Raw genomic sequence first — 16,083 nt, 5'->3', positions numbered from 1 at the left:
GAAATGCTTCTTACGAAGTCATTCCTTCGTTGCCCGGGTGGTGTGTTTGGGATCATTGTCATGCTGAAAGACCCAGCCACGTTTCATCTTCAATGCCCTTGCTGATGGAAGGAGGTTTTCACTCAAAATCTCACGATACATGGCCCCATTCATTCTTTCCTTTACATGGATCAGTCGTCCTGGTCCCTTTGCAGAAAAACAGCCCCAAAGCATGATGTTTCCACCCCCATGCTTCACAGTAGGTATGGTGTTCTTTGGATGCAACTCAGCATTCTTTGTCCTCCAAACACGACGAGTTGAGTTTTTACCAAAAAGTTATATTTTGGTTTCATCTGACCATATGACATTCTCCCAATCCTCTTCTGGATCATCCAAATGCACTCTAGCAAACTTCAGACGGGCCTGGACATGTATTGCCTTAAGCAGGGGGACACGTCTGGCACTGCAGGATTTGAGTCCCTGGCGGCGTAGTGTGTTACTGATGGTAGGCTTTGTTACTTTGGTCCCAGCTCTCTGCAGGTCATTCACTAGGTCCCCCCGTGTGGTTCTGGGATTTTTGCTCACCGTTCTTGTGATCATTTTGACCCCACGGGGTGAGATCTTGCGTGGAGCCCCAGATCGAAGGAGATTATCATTTATTTACATTTACATTTTAGTCATTTAGCAGACGCTCTTATCCAGAGCGACTTACAGTTAGTGAATACATATTTTTTTTTATACTGGCCCCCCGTGGGAAACGAACCCACAACCCTGGCGTTGCAAACGCCATGCTCTATCAACTGAGCTACATCCCTGCCGGCCATTCCCTCCCCTACCCTGGACGACGCTGGGCCAATTGTGCGCCGCCCATGAGTCTCCCGGTCGCGGCCGGCGGCGGCAGAGCCTGGATTCAAACCAGGATGTCTAGTGGCACAGTTAGCACTGCGATGCAGTGCCTTAGACCACTGCGCCACTCAGGAGTATGTCTTCCATTTCCTAATAATTGCTCCCACAGTTGATTTCTTCAAACCAAGCTGCTTACCTATTGCAGATTCAGTGTTCCCAGCCTGGTGCAGGTCTACAATTTTGTTTCTGGTGTCCTGTGACAGCTCTTTGGTCTTGGCCATAGTGGAGTTTGGAGTGTAACTGTTTGAGGTTGTGGACAGGTGTCTTTTATACTGATAACAAGTTCAAACAGGTGCCATTAATACAGGTAACGAGTGGAGGACAGAGGAGCCTCTTAAAGAAGAAGTTACAGGTCTGTGAGAGCCAGAAATCTTGCTTGTTTGTAGGTGACCAAATACTTATTTTCCACCATAATTTGCAAATAAATTCATAAAAAATCCTACAATGTGTATTTCTGGAAAAAAAATTCTCAATTTGTCTGTCATAGTTGACGTGTACCTATGATGAAAATTACAGGCCTCTCTCATCTTTTTAAGTGGGAGAACTTGCACAATTGGTGGCTGACTAAATACTTTTTTTCCCCACTGTAAATATAGTGTAACCTACCAATCAATGTAAATCAAGTGCTGTGGAGGGCACAATCTTACAATGTTGCCGCTCAGAAATGAGAGCTTTACCATTTATTCCAAAAGCCTGGGCCTGTGATGGAGACTGTACAACTGCCATCAACACATGCTTCTCTTGTGTACCCAGGCTCCATTGGCATATCAAAAGGATCCCACACTTGTCACCAATGTAGCTGACCGATGTAGAGAGAAACATTTACATTTTAGTCATTTAGCAGACGTTCTTATCCAGAGCAACTTACAGAAGGAACTAGGGTTAAGTGCCTTGCTCAAGGGTACATTGGCAGATTTTTCAGGGATTCTAACCATTAACCTTTCGGTTAATGGCCCAACGCTCTTAACCTGCCTCCCTGACAAGACTGTGTAAAACAAAACCCATAAAGAAAAGACAAAAGGCAAATGCATATGTGGTCTCAATGTCTAAATAGGGACGGCAGGGCTAGTTCAAACTGCAGGACTTGGTGAATAGATCATGGGAGACAAAAGTGAGCGACAATAATAAATAAAGATGCTCAAGCAAGCACGTGTATCTGTAGTGGGTGTTCTTCAACTCTAAAATGCACTAGACTGCGTAAGACAAACTCCAGAAAAGAAAAGAGAACAGGCAAATGCATATGAGGTCCCAATGTCTAAATAGTGACAGCAGGGCTAGTTCAAACTGCAGTAGGATGGTTCTCCTCACAGGTGAGTGAATCAGCCCGTGCTTTTTTTTTTTTTTTTTTTTTTTTATATCTTTTTTTTTTTCTGGGGGGAATGGATCAGCTTAATATTGCAGATAGATTGTATCTTCTATCAATGTAATTGTCTGCATCACTTCCAATCCCCCAAGTTTTTTTTATTTTTTTATTTTTTTTTATATATATACTCCCCTTTATTACTTTTCAACCCCACCATCCTTTCCCTACTTGGAGTAAATTAGTGAACAACAATGCCCAGGCCTTTACTTCCGGTCTATACTTACTATCTACACCTTATGGACAGAGTTAATTTTACAATAATTCTATTATATATATATATATATATTTTTTTTTTTATTGCTCCTGAACTTCTTCTACTCTCAACCTCTCCGATCATTTTCATGATGTCCATCCGGTTTGCTTCTATATGCCATATCTTTCTAACTGTGCTCTTTCCCAAAAGCTCCCAACATACAACCTATATACTTATTATGGACACAGTATGCTTACATTATTAGCTATCTTTGTTATTATTTGTTGCTATTTGTTATTAGTCCCATCCTTCAACTCTATTCAATACCTCCCATCTATCTCTTAACACCATCCATATAGGATTTCTATTTGCCATATATATTTCAACCGTACTGTGATGTTTTACAAAAGTTCTGAACCTTTCTATTCTCATTGCTTCTACAGATTGTGAATTAAAAATAAACATTTTTGCTAAAAGTATTATTATATTATTGATTGATTGACTATGACTTTTCAGATCACCCAGTAATGCTATCTGCAAGGTTAGTTCCAGGTAAATATTGCAATCCTTTAGCCATTCCTGGACCTGTGTCCAAAAACAAGCTACAAATGGACAGAACCAAAACAAATGATCTAATGATTCTGTCTCTTCACAGCAAAATCTGCAGAGCTGGGAAGATTGTATCCCCCATATAAATAACATTCTATTGGTAGCAAGAATTTTATATAATAATTTAAATTGAAAGATTCTAATTTTTGAATCCGGTGTCGTTTTGCGTGTAAGTTCATAAACACTATGCCATGGGATCGGTACGTCAAAGATCTCTTCCCAACTATTTTGCAATCTATATGGGACGGCTGTCAATCCTTTGGTCCTTAAGTGAAACTGATATACTTTTTTATTTATCACAGTTTTCCTTAACCAATTATGTTCTTTAATGCAAGGCCGACAGACAAGTTCCTTACTTTCTCCCCCTTCCACTTTCCTCTTCCACGTTTGCGGTAAAGCTGCAATTATTTGGTTGTAATTTTGGGTAGAGCAGACATTTCCATATGTTTTTGTCAGCTGCATGTGCGACATAACTCCACCAGTCCTACCGATGATATCATTTACGAAGATTATACATTTTTTAAACATTCTGTCAAAAAAGAAAGGTTTTTTGTCAATTAGTATATTTGAATTTAACCACAATATTTGTTGCATTATTTGTTCTGTCGTTTCTGGAGGATTAAATTGAAATTGCAACCAACTTTCTATGGCTTGTTTTAGAAATAGTGACATTTGGGAGATTCTTTCCTTTTCAAATAACTGAAAGTGAGAGGTTGTAATCTGAATAAAGGGAAAAAGGCCTTTCTTGAACATTGGGTGAGACAATCTTACTAATTTGCTTGAGAACCAGTTCGGATTTAAGTATAACTTTTGTATGACTGAAGCTTTTAGTGATAGGTCTAATGCTTTAATATTTAATAATTTCTGTCCTCCGAATTCATATTCATTATACAAATATGCTCTTTTAATTTTGTCTGGCTTGCTGTTCCAAATAAAATTGAATATTTTTTTCTCATATAATTTAAAAACTGTTCGCTAGGCGTAGGCAAGACCATAAGCAAATAGGTAAACTGGGATAATACTAAAGAGTTAATCAGGGTGATTTTTCCACAAATTGACAGGTATTTTCCTTTCCATGGTAGTAAGATCTTATCTATTTTTGCTACCTTTCTATTAAAATTTATTGAAGTGAGATCATTTATTTCCTTTGGGATATGTATTCCGAGTATATCCACATCACCATCAGACCATTTTATTGGTAAACTACATGGTAATGTAAATATTGTATTTTTTAGTGATCCAATACGTAATATAGTACATTTGTCATAATTTGGTTGTAATCCAGAGAGGTTAGAAAATGTATCTAGATCCTCTATGAGGTTGTGGAGGGATTCTAGTTGTGGATTTAAAAGAAAACATGAATCATCAGCGTACAATGACACCTTTGTTTTTAAGCCCTATATTTCTAATCCTCTGATATTATTATTGGATCTGATTTTAATAGCTAACATCTCGATGGCCACAATAAATAGATATGCCGATAGTGGACAACCTTGTTTCACTCCTCTTGACAGTTTAAAACTTTCTGAGAAATAGCCATTATTTACTATTTTACACCTAGGGTTACTATACATGATTTTGACCCATTTTATAAGAGATTCTCCAAAATTGAAATGCTCCAGGCATTTATATATAAACCCCAGTCGAACTTTATCAAATGCCTTTTCGAAGTCTGCTATGAATAGCAGGCCTGGTTTCCCATATTTTCCATAGTGTTCTATTGTTTCCAATACTTACCTTATATTATCTCCAATGTATCTTCCATGTAAAAAACCTGTCTGATTAGAATGAATAATATCCGACAATACCTTTTTAATTCTATGTGCTATACATTTTGCTAGGATTTTTGTATCACAACACTGAAGTGTAAGGGGCCTCCAATTTTGTAAATGGACTGGATCTTTATATTTTCCACTTGTATCCTGTTTCAGTAATAATGAGATCAGACCTTCTTCTTGAGTGTCAGATAATCTACCATTTACATAGGAGTGGTTAAAACATGCTAATAACGGTCCTCTTAGTATATCAAAAAAGGTTTGGTATACCTCGACTGGTATGCCATCCAACCCTGGAGTTTTCCCAGACTTAAAGTCTTTAATTGCATCCAGAAGTTCCTCCTCTGTAATTTCACCTTCACATGAGTCTTTCTGTGTGGCTGTTAATTTGACATTATCAATAGAAAAAAATCTCTACAATTAGCTTCAGTTAGAGGAGATGGAGGCGACTGAAAAGAAAACATATGTTTATAGTACTTTGTTTCTTCCTTCAAAATATCATTTGGTGAATTATGGGTGACTCCGTCAATTGTAACCAGTTTCATTAAGTTCTTTTTGGTAGCATTCCTATGTTGAAGATTAAAAAAGAATTTTGTGCATTTTTCCCCATATTCCATCCAGTTTGCTTTATTTTTATAATATATTACACTTGATCTTTCTTGAATAAGTTTCTCCATTTCTTTTTGTTTTTCCTCTAATTTATTCTGAGCCTCTATGTTACAGTTTTTATTGCCATCTATCTGTTCTGTTAGACTTTCTATTTCCTTTCTTAGTATAAACTCTTTTGACCTAAATTGCTTTTGTTTTCGAGATGAGTACTGAATTGCATGGCCTCTAAAGGCACATTTAAAGGTGTCCCATACAATAAGGGGATTCGCTGTACCTATGTTATGTTGGAAAAAGTCAGTTATAAATTCCTTTGTTCTAATTATAAATAAATTATCATCCAATAGGCTTTGATTAAATTTCCAATATCCTCGCCCACGTGGAAATTCAGTAAGAGTAATGTATATGCCTATTATATGATGGTCCGACCGCATTCTGTCCCCTATCAACACTTTAAAAAAAACTTTTGGTGCCAACGAGAATGAGATAAGAAAGAAGTCAAGACGACTAGCTTGATTCAGTCTCCGCCATGTATATCTCACTAGATCAGTATATTTAAGCCTCCATATATCTACTAGTTCTAATGTATCCATGACATTCACAATTTCCTTAAGAGCATGTGGGTGATTGTTTGTGGTGTGATTTCCTTTACGGTCCATTGAGCTATTTAAAACAGTATTATAATCCCCCACCATAATAATATTGTCTTGAGTTGCTTGCAGGCTTGATAATTTATTATATATATTGTCAAAGAATTGTGGATCATCATTATTTGGTCCGTAAAGGTTAATGAGCCATATCTGTTTATGGTCCAATAACATATTTAAAATAATCCATCTACCTTGTGTATCTATTTGTACAATTTGCACACTTGGATCAAAATTACTATTAATTAATATCATCACCCCTTTTGAATTTCTTTGCCCATGGGAGAAGTATATTTCCCCCCCCCCCATTCTTTTTTCCACGCTACTTCATCTCGAATTGTTGAATGAGATTCCTGTAAACAATAGATATTATATTCCTTCTCTTTGAGCCATGTAAATATTGTTCTTCTTTTGTTATTATCAGCTAAGCCATTACAATTATAACTGGCTATACTTATTTCACCATACACCATAATGAGATACAAGTTTCAAGTCTATTTATCATTATATATGTTTGTAAATTTACCAATAAAAAATTGCATAATGATTGAGTGTCCATATAGCTGTACCGTGATATTTGCACTGCTACGGAGCAACCCTTCAATTGTTCTCCACTAATTCCCCCGCTAAAGCCCCTCCCCATCCCAAGTTGAGCCGTCATCCCAGTGATCAGCATCCCACCCACGTCCCTCCGCATCCCTAAGGCCCCGAGAGGCCAGGACCCATCCATCGAAAACAGCACACAGTACCACCCACAAAACAGAAGCAGATTAACCGCCAAAAGCATTTCCAATGCTTTCACCTCTATATATATATATATAACTATTTTTTTAAAATTATGCATATCCTATTTTCCATCATTATCAATTAATATGCGTAATAATGTCGGCAGTTCACGCGTAGGATTCTAACATATAACCCGGATTGCCATTGTATTACATTTAATTCATTGACAAGCAATTATTATCCTAGCAAATAATTCCCGTGGTCCATCCCATACCCTCCCCCACAACATCCCCACCCCCCCACAACAGATGCCAGACAAGCACACACGCACATACTCACATACTCCAACACACTCAACCCCCCTCCTCCACAATCCACCATAAAATCAGATACTCAACGGCTGTTATATCCCAGAGCCCAACTCGAGAAATAACTTGATTTACGAGTGCACATACAGTTAAAGCTGATTGAGAAAGCATGCAGATTGAGCAGAAATTGATAACAATGTGAGATTTGATTAATCTACTTAATCTATGTCAAGTCCTAGGTGATGGAGATCAGATCCACCCTCTTCACCTGAGACACAAACACTCTGATCCCCTGTTGTAACCATTTTCCCAAGCATCTCCATGCGGTCAGACCTTTGATTATTTTGTGCCACCTGGGCTACAATGATAAACCCCCTCTCTGATTGTCCGAGTGTGACCCGTGCTTTGTAAATTGCACTTGGTTGATCTCTGGGAGCAAGACACAGGAGAGCTGAATAGATCATGTGAGACAAAAGTGAGAGACAAGAATGAATAAAGGAAATCATCACAGCAATGGAATGTAGTTAGTGAGCTAGAAAATTTACATCCTGACAGTCTGAGGCAGGGTGCTCTGTAGTCATTCTACTCCAACTATTGACAGGGATAATGTGGCATTTCTTATTTGTCAGTATGAATGAAATGAGTGGGTCCTGCCTTGATGACTGTAATATATTTACACTACTTGTGCTATAGATGTTTGTAGTCTTAAATGTAATACTTGCAATAAACTGAAAGTTAAAGCGCTCCTTGTCCTGGTATGACATGCTAGCTAGTGATAAAGCTACAGTATCTGCTCCTGCTAGCTAGCAACAGATCTACTTGTTGTAACTAGCTAGCTAACTAGCAATCTAGCAACTGTACATTACTAAGGTTCCTATGTGCAAAGTTGGGAGTCATTTTACAGCTTGCATTGATGGTATCTAGTTTCTATCACTAAATAGTTAGATTGCAAATAAATAAAAAATACCTGATAGCATTTTGTCGGATGTCACTAGCTGTCTACTACCTTAGATATGGATAACGTGATTGGCAGACGTGATCAGCATAGATGGTGTCTTTCATTTCATTGATAGATGTCAACAAAACAAGCCATTGACATGAATCAGTCATATATAGAGAGAGTTGGGCCAATGCGATTTCTGTCTGAGCATTCTGAGGGCGCCACTTTTTCCTCCATAGCAGTTGCTAAGTGATAATTGAGGCTTCCGCATTGTGTTGTTTATTTCTGACAGTTTTCACTAAGCTACTAAGCTAACATATGGAATTGTTTTAAGATGGTCATTTGTTTTAAGGATCATTTAGCAATTTGATTTTGAGTTTTAGGATCCCTTAAGGTATCAAAAAAATATATACAAAATGTATTTGATTAAATATTTAATTTGGCCTTAGAAGGCCATAGAAACGTACTGAATAAAAGCTTCATACATGGATAAACAAATAGTAAAAAAAAAATCTATAGGAAGTTTTTTCTGAAGTGTCTGTCCTATATCTGAGAGATATTAGAAAGATCAGGAAACTATACATATATTTACCCCCTTATTTTTGGCACTAAACTATCTCCATATATACTTCCATAAATGTTTTTTACTGGTGCAGGACCTTCAGACAAGTCTTGTGGGGCTTGTGGGCATCCTAGAGCAAAACAACTGACATGTACGTGTTCGTGAGAGGATCACCTTTCCACAGAGGGGTTACTGTGTAGCCCAAACTGTTTGGACGCTACAGACAGAAGTTGGCAGATCGGCTGTACTGACTTCAGACGAGTCCCAAGAGCTTTTGGGAGTGGTAGAGCGAAACAGAGAACACCATGATATTTGTGAGAGTCTCATCTTTCCATAGAGGGGTCATAATAGTTTTGTAGGCCAAACCGTTCGGATTTTGTGAGAAGACCGATTTTCGGGATGTCTCATGGTCTGACAAACACCTTTCACCGCAGATGCGGAAGTGCGACATCGGCGGATGCAGTGGATTGAGACGCATCCGATGCAAAGAAACAGATATCTGTAGTTTAAACTGACAGATTTTGATAGGGATTTTTTTATTATGCTAATTAGATTTCCACTGGGCTGCGGAAATCGACTCTAGGGGGTTAAAACCATGGAGGCCTATCTCACTCTGCAAGCCCAAATTTAGGACACATTAGATCAAATATGAAACTTGAAATCCAGATGTTGCTGAGGTAGTTCAGTAAACCTTGCTGCCATGATGAGTAAACTTGCCTGAGACCTGATTATCTGTGTTTGCACCCATAGCTACAGATGTAGGATCTTAATTTGAGTCAGTTTGCTACAGCAGGAAAATAGTCCTGCAGCAACAGGAAATGTGAATTATTATGTGGATTATAATTAATGGACATTTTTTGTAGGGGTTGATACATTTTTCATTAGGGAAAATCAAGTCTGACATTTTAAAGTTGAAATTACAAACTTTAGAAGCCTTTTTAAACCTTGAATACACTACAAGTTTGCATTTCCTGCTGTGCAGGAACATTCTAATCACCAAAATAGTATTTAATTAAGATCCCACCGCTCTAATGCCTAGGCCCTAGGCTTTAGCTTAGTGTGCTAACACGGTCTTGACATCCAGATGATAGTTAGTGTTTATGCTTATGTTCAAACTTGTAATTAAATCAGTAAACATTTCTGCCCAGTTTTGGCTGACAGATGATTTTCTAGTGGTTTTCGATATGAAGTTAACCCACCCTTGAATGGAATGTTAAAGGAAGTAGTAATACTGGTAGTTGAATAATCGGTTTGCTGGTGAAAGTCAAATATAAGGGCAATTCTTAGACTGGGATCTTCTAACTTCCATGCCTTTATCTTTTTCTCTTTGGGCCTTATTTGTTCAAATATAAATCAAAATAAGAATTCAAGGTCATACACTCAGGATCTTATCAAGCAAGCAGACCACAACAAAATACCAGTATGTGCTTTATGAATATTTGTTCCTTTTTCCTTATCAATTGGACTCAGTGGAACAGAAGAGTAAATAACATGTTAAAGAACACTATTTTTCTCACATGGAGAATGAGTTTGCTGACCACATAAATAAATTGTCATTTGTGCTATGTTAGAAGACAGGGAATAACTGTACTTGTCAGGGCATTCGAATATGAAAGTTGTGGTTCTAACCAACGTTCCACAAGAAAATATATTGAATCAAATGTATAGAGTTAAAGATTGGCTCCTTGTAATCCTGTCCATTTACCCTTCTGCCGCCCCCTGTATCTTCCAATTCTGTTGAATATAGAGAGGCGAGCACATTTTTCATTAGAATTTTAATTTATTGTTTCATTGTGGTCTCCCAGGCCTGGCTCCATCACTGAGGAGGTCTATCTCTCTCACTAAAATAACTGAATTACTGACACGGGGATGAGGAGACTATGAATTCTATCATTATCGCCATGGCAACATGGGCTCTGAGCGTGAGCTGCCAGGTTGATATTGCGCTCTGAGCCTTAGCTCAGCCTTAGCTCTCTCTTGCCGATTGGAGTGGAGTTCAGGCCATTGTGTTCTCAATAAAATGGGGGGGGGGGGGGGTAAAGGGATTGCTTCTCTCCGTGTGCAGGGCTGCGGGAGATATGATATCAAATGAGCGGCCAAGTTTGCTCATACTGCATTCTACATGGAAAGACTAGGGTTTCAAAGGGGTTTTAAGCAAATATAACTATTGAAGGAGGGAACTCATCAGTGAAGAGTAGCTTGAATGGTCCATTGGTCCTGACTGAAAAGGATTTCTAGTTAGGTGACGGTACATGTTTTTTCTATGTAATTTACAGCCAGTTGCTGGCACATTGATTCGGTTGCCCCAACAGGTCTCCCCTTTCTGACGGAGTACCATGGTGCTCCCCTCTATATTGCCATCTAGATTGTTATTTTGACGAACACTTGTATTCCATAGTGGCTTGCTGCTGACATCCCCCCTATGATAGAAAAGGGGGGGTAAAAGATATTCATCTAACAACAGTTGGATGCTGTGTAGCTGCATCGATTGAACAGCGCAGGGGGTGGGGTTGGATGATATCATTGTACATAGAAATGATATACACAGTACCAACACAGGAGAGAGAGAGAGAGAGAGAGAGAGAGAGAGAGAGAGAGAGAGAGAGAGAGAGAGAGAGAGAGAGAGAGAGAGAGAGAGAGAGAGAGAGAGAGAGAGAGAGAGAGAGAGAGAGAGAGAGAGAGAGAGAGAGAGAGAGAGAGAGAGAGAGAGAGAGAGAGAGAGAGAGAGAGAGAGAGAGAGAGAGAGACTACCTACTAAATCAAGAGATGAACAATCTCAATTGATTGGACCAGAGCCAGATATGATCTTAAAATAGCTTATTGAAATGGTATTGTATAGATACTGATATTAATTGGATTTATAGTCTCTTGGGAACAGTGAAGCGTCATTATCAGTAGCACCTTTTCGTTAAGCAATTTTCCCAGATCTGAATGTTGATATAAAATTGATGCTAGACATACAGTATGTTGAGATTTGGTGAAACAGCTCATGCTAATACCAGTGTCTGCTCACCCAGCAGCCATTTTCCCATTCTGGTGAAATGAATTTCAATTATATGTGGCTTATTACTGTAAACAAACGTGGTATTAAAAATAAAATATGCAAATTAGTCTGTATCAAATTACTCTGAGTGATTAATCACCATAGATTACACAGAAGAATCAGTAACAGTATGTCTGCCTACAGGATGGGATCCATAGATTAATTTGCATCAGCACAATGAAACAAACATGCACATTAATGATTCAGTAGCAAATCATTGTCCTCGCACTCCTTTTGATCATATTTATGCAATAAGTATTATAGATACTAACATGTACATTTTGTGGCTTACAACATGATACAATTAGTCCGGAGACTTCTCTTAACACGCTTATTTCCAACTTTCCCATAGAGCCACATTTAAATCCGGCTTTGAGATCTGTCTTCTGAGTTTTATCTTCAGGCCCTTGCAATTAGGTCTCCTAAATAGTATGCGCTATAACACAGAAAGTCCTTCAATGAGCCACTTCAAAGCCAGAGAAGAGTAAGACGGGAGCTCCGACTGCAGACTGACTGTGGCTCCAGGGAGGCTATTTCGTGTTGAGGTTGGTGCGGCGCCACAAACTATGTATCCGTGGTGACTCTCGCTGGTTGTTGCATCACACATCGTGTTTTGATGTCCTGCATACAGTATTCTCAATAGAAGTTGGAAAGATGCCCTTATTTGCAGCCATTCATTTGGTTGAATTCTTAGATTTCTATAAAAAAAAGCATAACTTGACAAGTCCCTTGACTTCAATTCCATTTGTCAAATGAACTCAATATAGATCTCTGGGGGCCAAATGGTTACTTGAGTCAACTCTTTTCAGATGGTTTGTATAGCAGTCACATTTTGTTGTCAAGCTGAGAATCTCTCCTTCCTGTCACTTCTGTGATTAATCTCGGCTGAGGGTAACAGTACGACAACCATTGCGTGGTAATTTAGATGCGTTATTGTCCTTTGTGCAAGGCAACAAAAATATTCATATCAACAAATTGTATTTAATTTAATTAATATGATATTAATTCAATAATACTGTAATGTGCTGGGGGATAACAGCTGAATCTGTAACAATTGAATAATAATGGTTGTTTGGTGGTCTCGTTCTACACGTAGTTGATGCACAACCATGTGCAAACACACTTAACCTTCTGCTTCCACCTATTTGCCTCCTATGGAGTTAATGTTTCAGTAATTATAACCCTCAGCAGGACCTCCAAACCTAAATGATTACAGCATGGAATATCCTACAGGATCCTTGACAGGAGAAGCACTCCAGGATACTTTGCTAAACCGCGGTTGCGCATGGTGCTGTGTGTGGTGGTGCAGTCGGGTGTGCCTTTGATAAATAGCCAGCGGTATTGTCCTTTAAATTTACTGCCCACATTTTACTGTACACAATAAATTATCCCCTGTGTTGCAGCCCCCTTTTCTCCACTTGCTAACACTAACTCAGTCAAAAAGCTGAAGAATGATGGCCCCAGGTCGCTGGCCACCCGAGCGCTCTGGGAATGGGAGGAGAAAAATGCCATCCTGACGATCTAAGAGAAACCTTGGGAGATATATGAACAGCGAGAGGAATAGGGGAGCAGAGAGGGGTGGCAGAGAAACTGAAAAAGTGAACTATGCAAGCAGGCAGACCAACAACCTTTCGATGACTACATATCAGAGTTATTTATCCTGCAAGGGCAACCTGGGAAGAAATATATGTTTATCTTCTCTTCCTGGTTGGTCTATATCCTCCCAGGGATGATCAAACGGTTGTGTCATGGGCGTGTTTAGGTATCTTAACCATCTCTGACTAGGTCTCATGGACAGCCATTAACCTTTCCTCTGGCAGGTGGCGATGACGGGGACAAAATAACCAAGAGGAAGCATGGCCTACTTGGATGTTCTCATTACTGGAGCCCTGTCCTCTAAGTGGGGTCGCCAGGGGTTATCACCGAATAAAAACACTGTCAAGATCGCCTACAAAGGTTAGGAAGTGAGTGATGGTGCCAGCAGCAGGATTGGAGGCTCAGAGATAGACTGTAACACGAAGCATCCATTTCCCTGCAGGAAGGTGTAATGTAGAACTAGAGTGCCTTCCAAGGCTTGCTAATTACAGAAAAAAATGACCTCAATATTAAAGCTACAAGCAAGACTAACTATTTGTCTTTGATCACCATGTTGACTTTAATGGTTTAGAAAGTGGTGAACCATCCACCATTCTGCCGAAAGTAAATCTGTTTCCTTTACTTTCCATTGGCTCAAATTTGTCTGTATGGAGTCCAAGACTGTAACATATTTACTGCAAACATGCTCTTTTCATATACAATACATATTTTTAAACAACCTGGCCTCTTAAAAATGGACCAAAAACTGTTTTTGGTAAAATCCAACAAGCCATCTGTAAAACAACTTCCCACCGTTGCCATGAACTTGCTACCAATAGCAACAATCTGCATTTCAGAAACATCAGAGGTGTCTTTGTAGCTTCTATAAACATGATCTTTCCATGTTGATCTCTGTGCTCATGCTCAGAGTTCCCCTCATTACATGTGGTTGTCATGCTTGCCATGAACTACTCCCGGCATAAAAACCACAGAAGGCAAACAAATCTGTTGGTTGTAACAAATTAAGAACCTATTGCAACCAACGACTAACATGGCATATTCAGTGAACTTGTGTGACTATTTTGAAAATGTCTATATAAGAGGACCGCTGAATAATTTATCTGAGAGACTACAACATCTTATCTGTTTCGATTGTCCTCATGGGTTTCATAAAAGCTATCTGAGATGGATGCTGCCATTTAAAAATGTTCCTATTTCAGTCTGGCATTAAACTGACATTATTGTTTGTTGAAACTCCTCAGACTTTACCCATCTATCCACTTCCTTTCATTCTGAATTATTCAAAACATTTACTTTATTTTCCTTTCAAAGGAACCATCTCCTAGTTTTTCTCCACCAAAATGTAAGCTTACATTTGTGCCTACGCATTCTTCCAGGGCCTATATAAACTCCCAACTCCAAAAGTCTGCTCTGTCCATCTTCTCTCCCCTCCTTTGCATTGAGGGCCTCAATTACGTTCCCCCACCCTACCCCCCCATAGGGGTAGAGGCTGTCCTTGGCACCAAGGATGCAGATCCCTCCATCTCTCATTACCCAGAGTTCCAGGGTGTGCCCGCGATACCCTGTGGTCAACTGTCCCCCCCTTAGAATGCATGGCCACCAAACTTCACCACTGCTCACTGGCTCTAACAAGCAGTGCCGGGAATATCCATCTACAGTATGTGTAAGAGAATTCCTGGGCCGCTCTGAATGATCGCACGCCAGTCAAGTCTATAAGTAACCCACATGTTCCTGTTCCATGGCCAGAACTGTGCCGATACCAGCTGATTACATCTGACCAATGTTGAAGTTAGCTTGAAAAAATTGCTTATATTGTAATTTTTTTTAAATCAACATAAGCAAATCTAAAAATCGATCAAACTAGGTTGCTAAAGGTGTTGTAAACAAGAAGAATTCATGCTTGGTATGAAATATGTCAACAGAAGTTATGTTCAAGGTTGTTTTCAGTTCCTGTACCTTCTCTCCAAGCAATAGGTTAAAGATACAAAATTCAACACAAAACCCAATGAACCCAATGTACTCATGTACTCAAAAAAGCAGATATGAAACATGTCCAACAGTTCAAACCTCCTACTAGCTGTTCCTCAGTGGAGATACCCATTCTTAACTGTGAAATCTGTCTGGAACGGCACAGACAGCAGGTGGTCAAGGATGCAGCTCTGAAAGGGAGTTTGGAGAACATTTAAGTCTGTAATCATCCCAAACATCCATGTGGGAGATGCGCTGGTGTTAGTGATTGATTTCCCACTCCAACTCTTCCAAGGCCTCCGTTACGTGTGTGTTTCCTCCTTTTTTGGTGCCATGGGTTATAAACCATCTGAAATCCCCCAAAATTGTTTTTCTCTGCACCATCAGATAGAATGAGAGGAGAGAGTGTTGTTTGCCATTACATTGTAATAAGACGGAGGAGAGAGAGAGTGAGCATTGTCGAGGGGAAAATAAATAAACTCATACCCCGCTGACTCTGGGTCAGATTGAGAATGAATCAATGGACTATTAGAGCTTGAAGCCAGCCATGAAAATGCATCCATCTTGAGCTAAGAGATATAGAGGTCAGCGATGACACTGACAAGATGTGTGCTCCTGCCACAGCTCAGACAGGGCCTCTTGTCGCGCCTCATCTGACTGTGTGCACGGCATTTGTTCTTAATGGCGCCATACATCAGAATATACATAACTGTCACCCGACCCACCAAGGCCACCATGCTGTACCGATGTTGCATTTTAATTGCATGGTAGACATATTGCTGTACTGCCCACAATGTGTCAGTTAGTTTGTGTATGGCCTGGATATGTTGGTAACAGGCTGAGATGAAATTGAATATGAATC

The sequence above is a fragment of the Coregonus lavaretus genome (assembly GCF_964263955.1).
Source record: "Coregonus lavaretus genome assembly, chromosome: 2".
NCBI classification, from domain to species: domain Eukaryota; kingdom Metazoa; phylum Chordata; class Actinopteri; order Salmoniformes; family Salmonidae; genus Coregonus; species Coregonus lavaretus.
The sequence above is the reverse complement of the archived record's forward strand: the minus strand, read 5'-3'. Positions refer to the sequence as shown.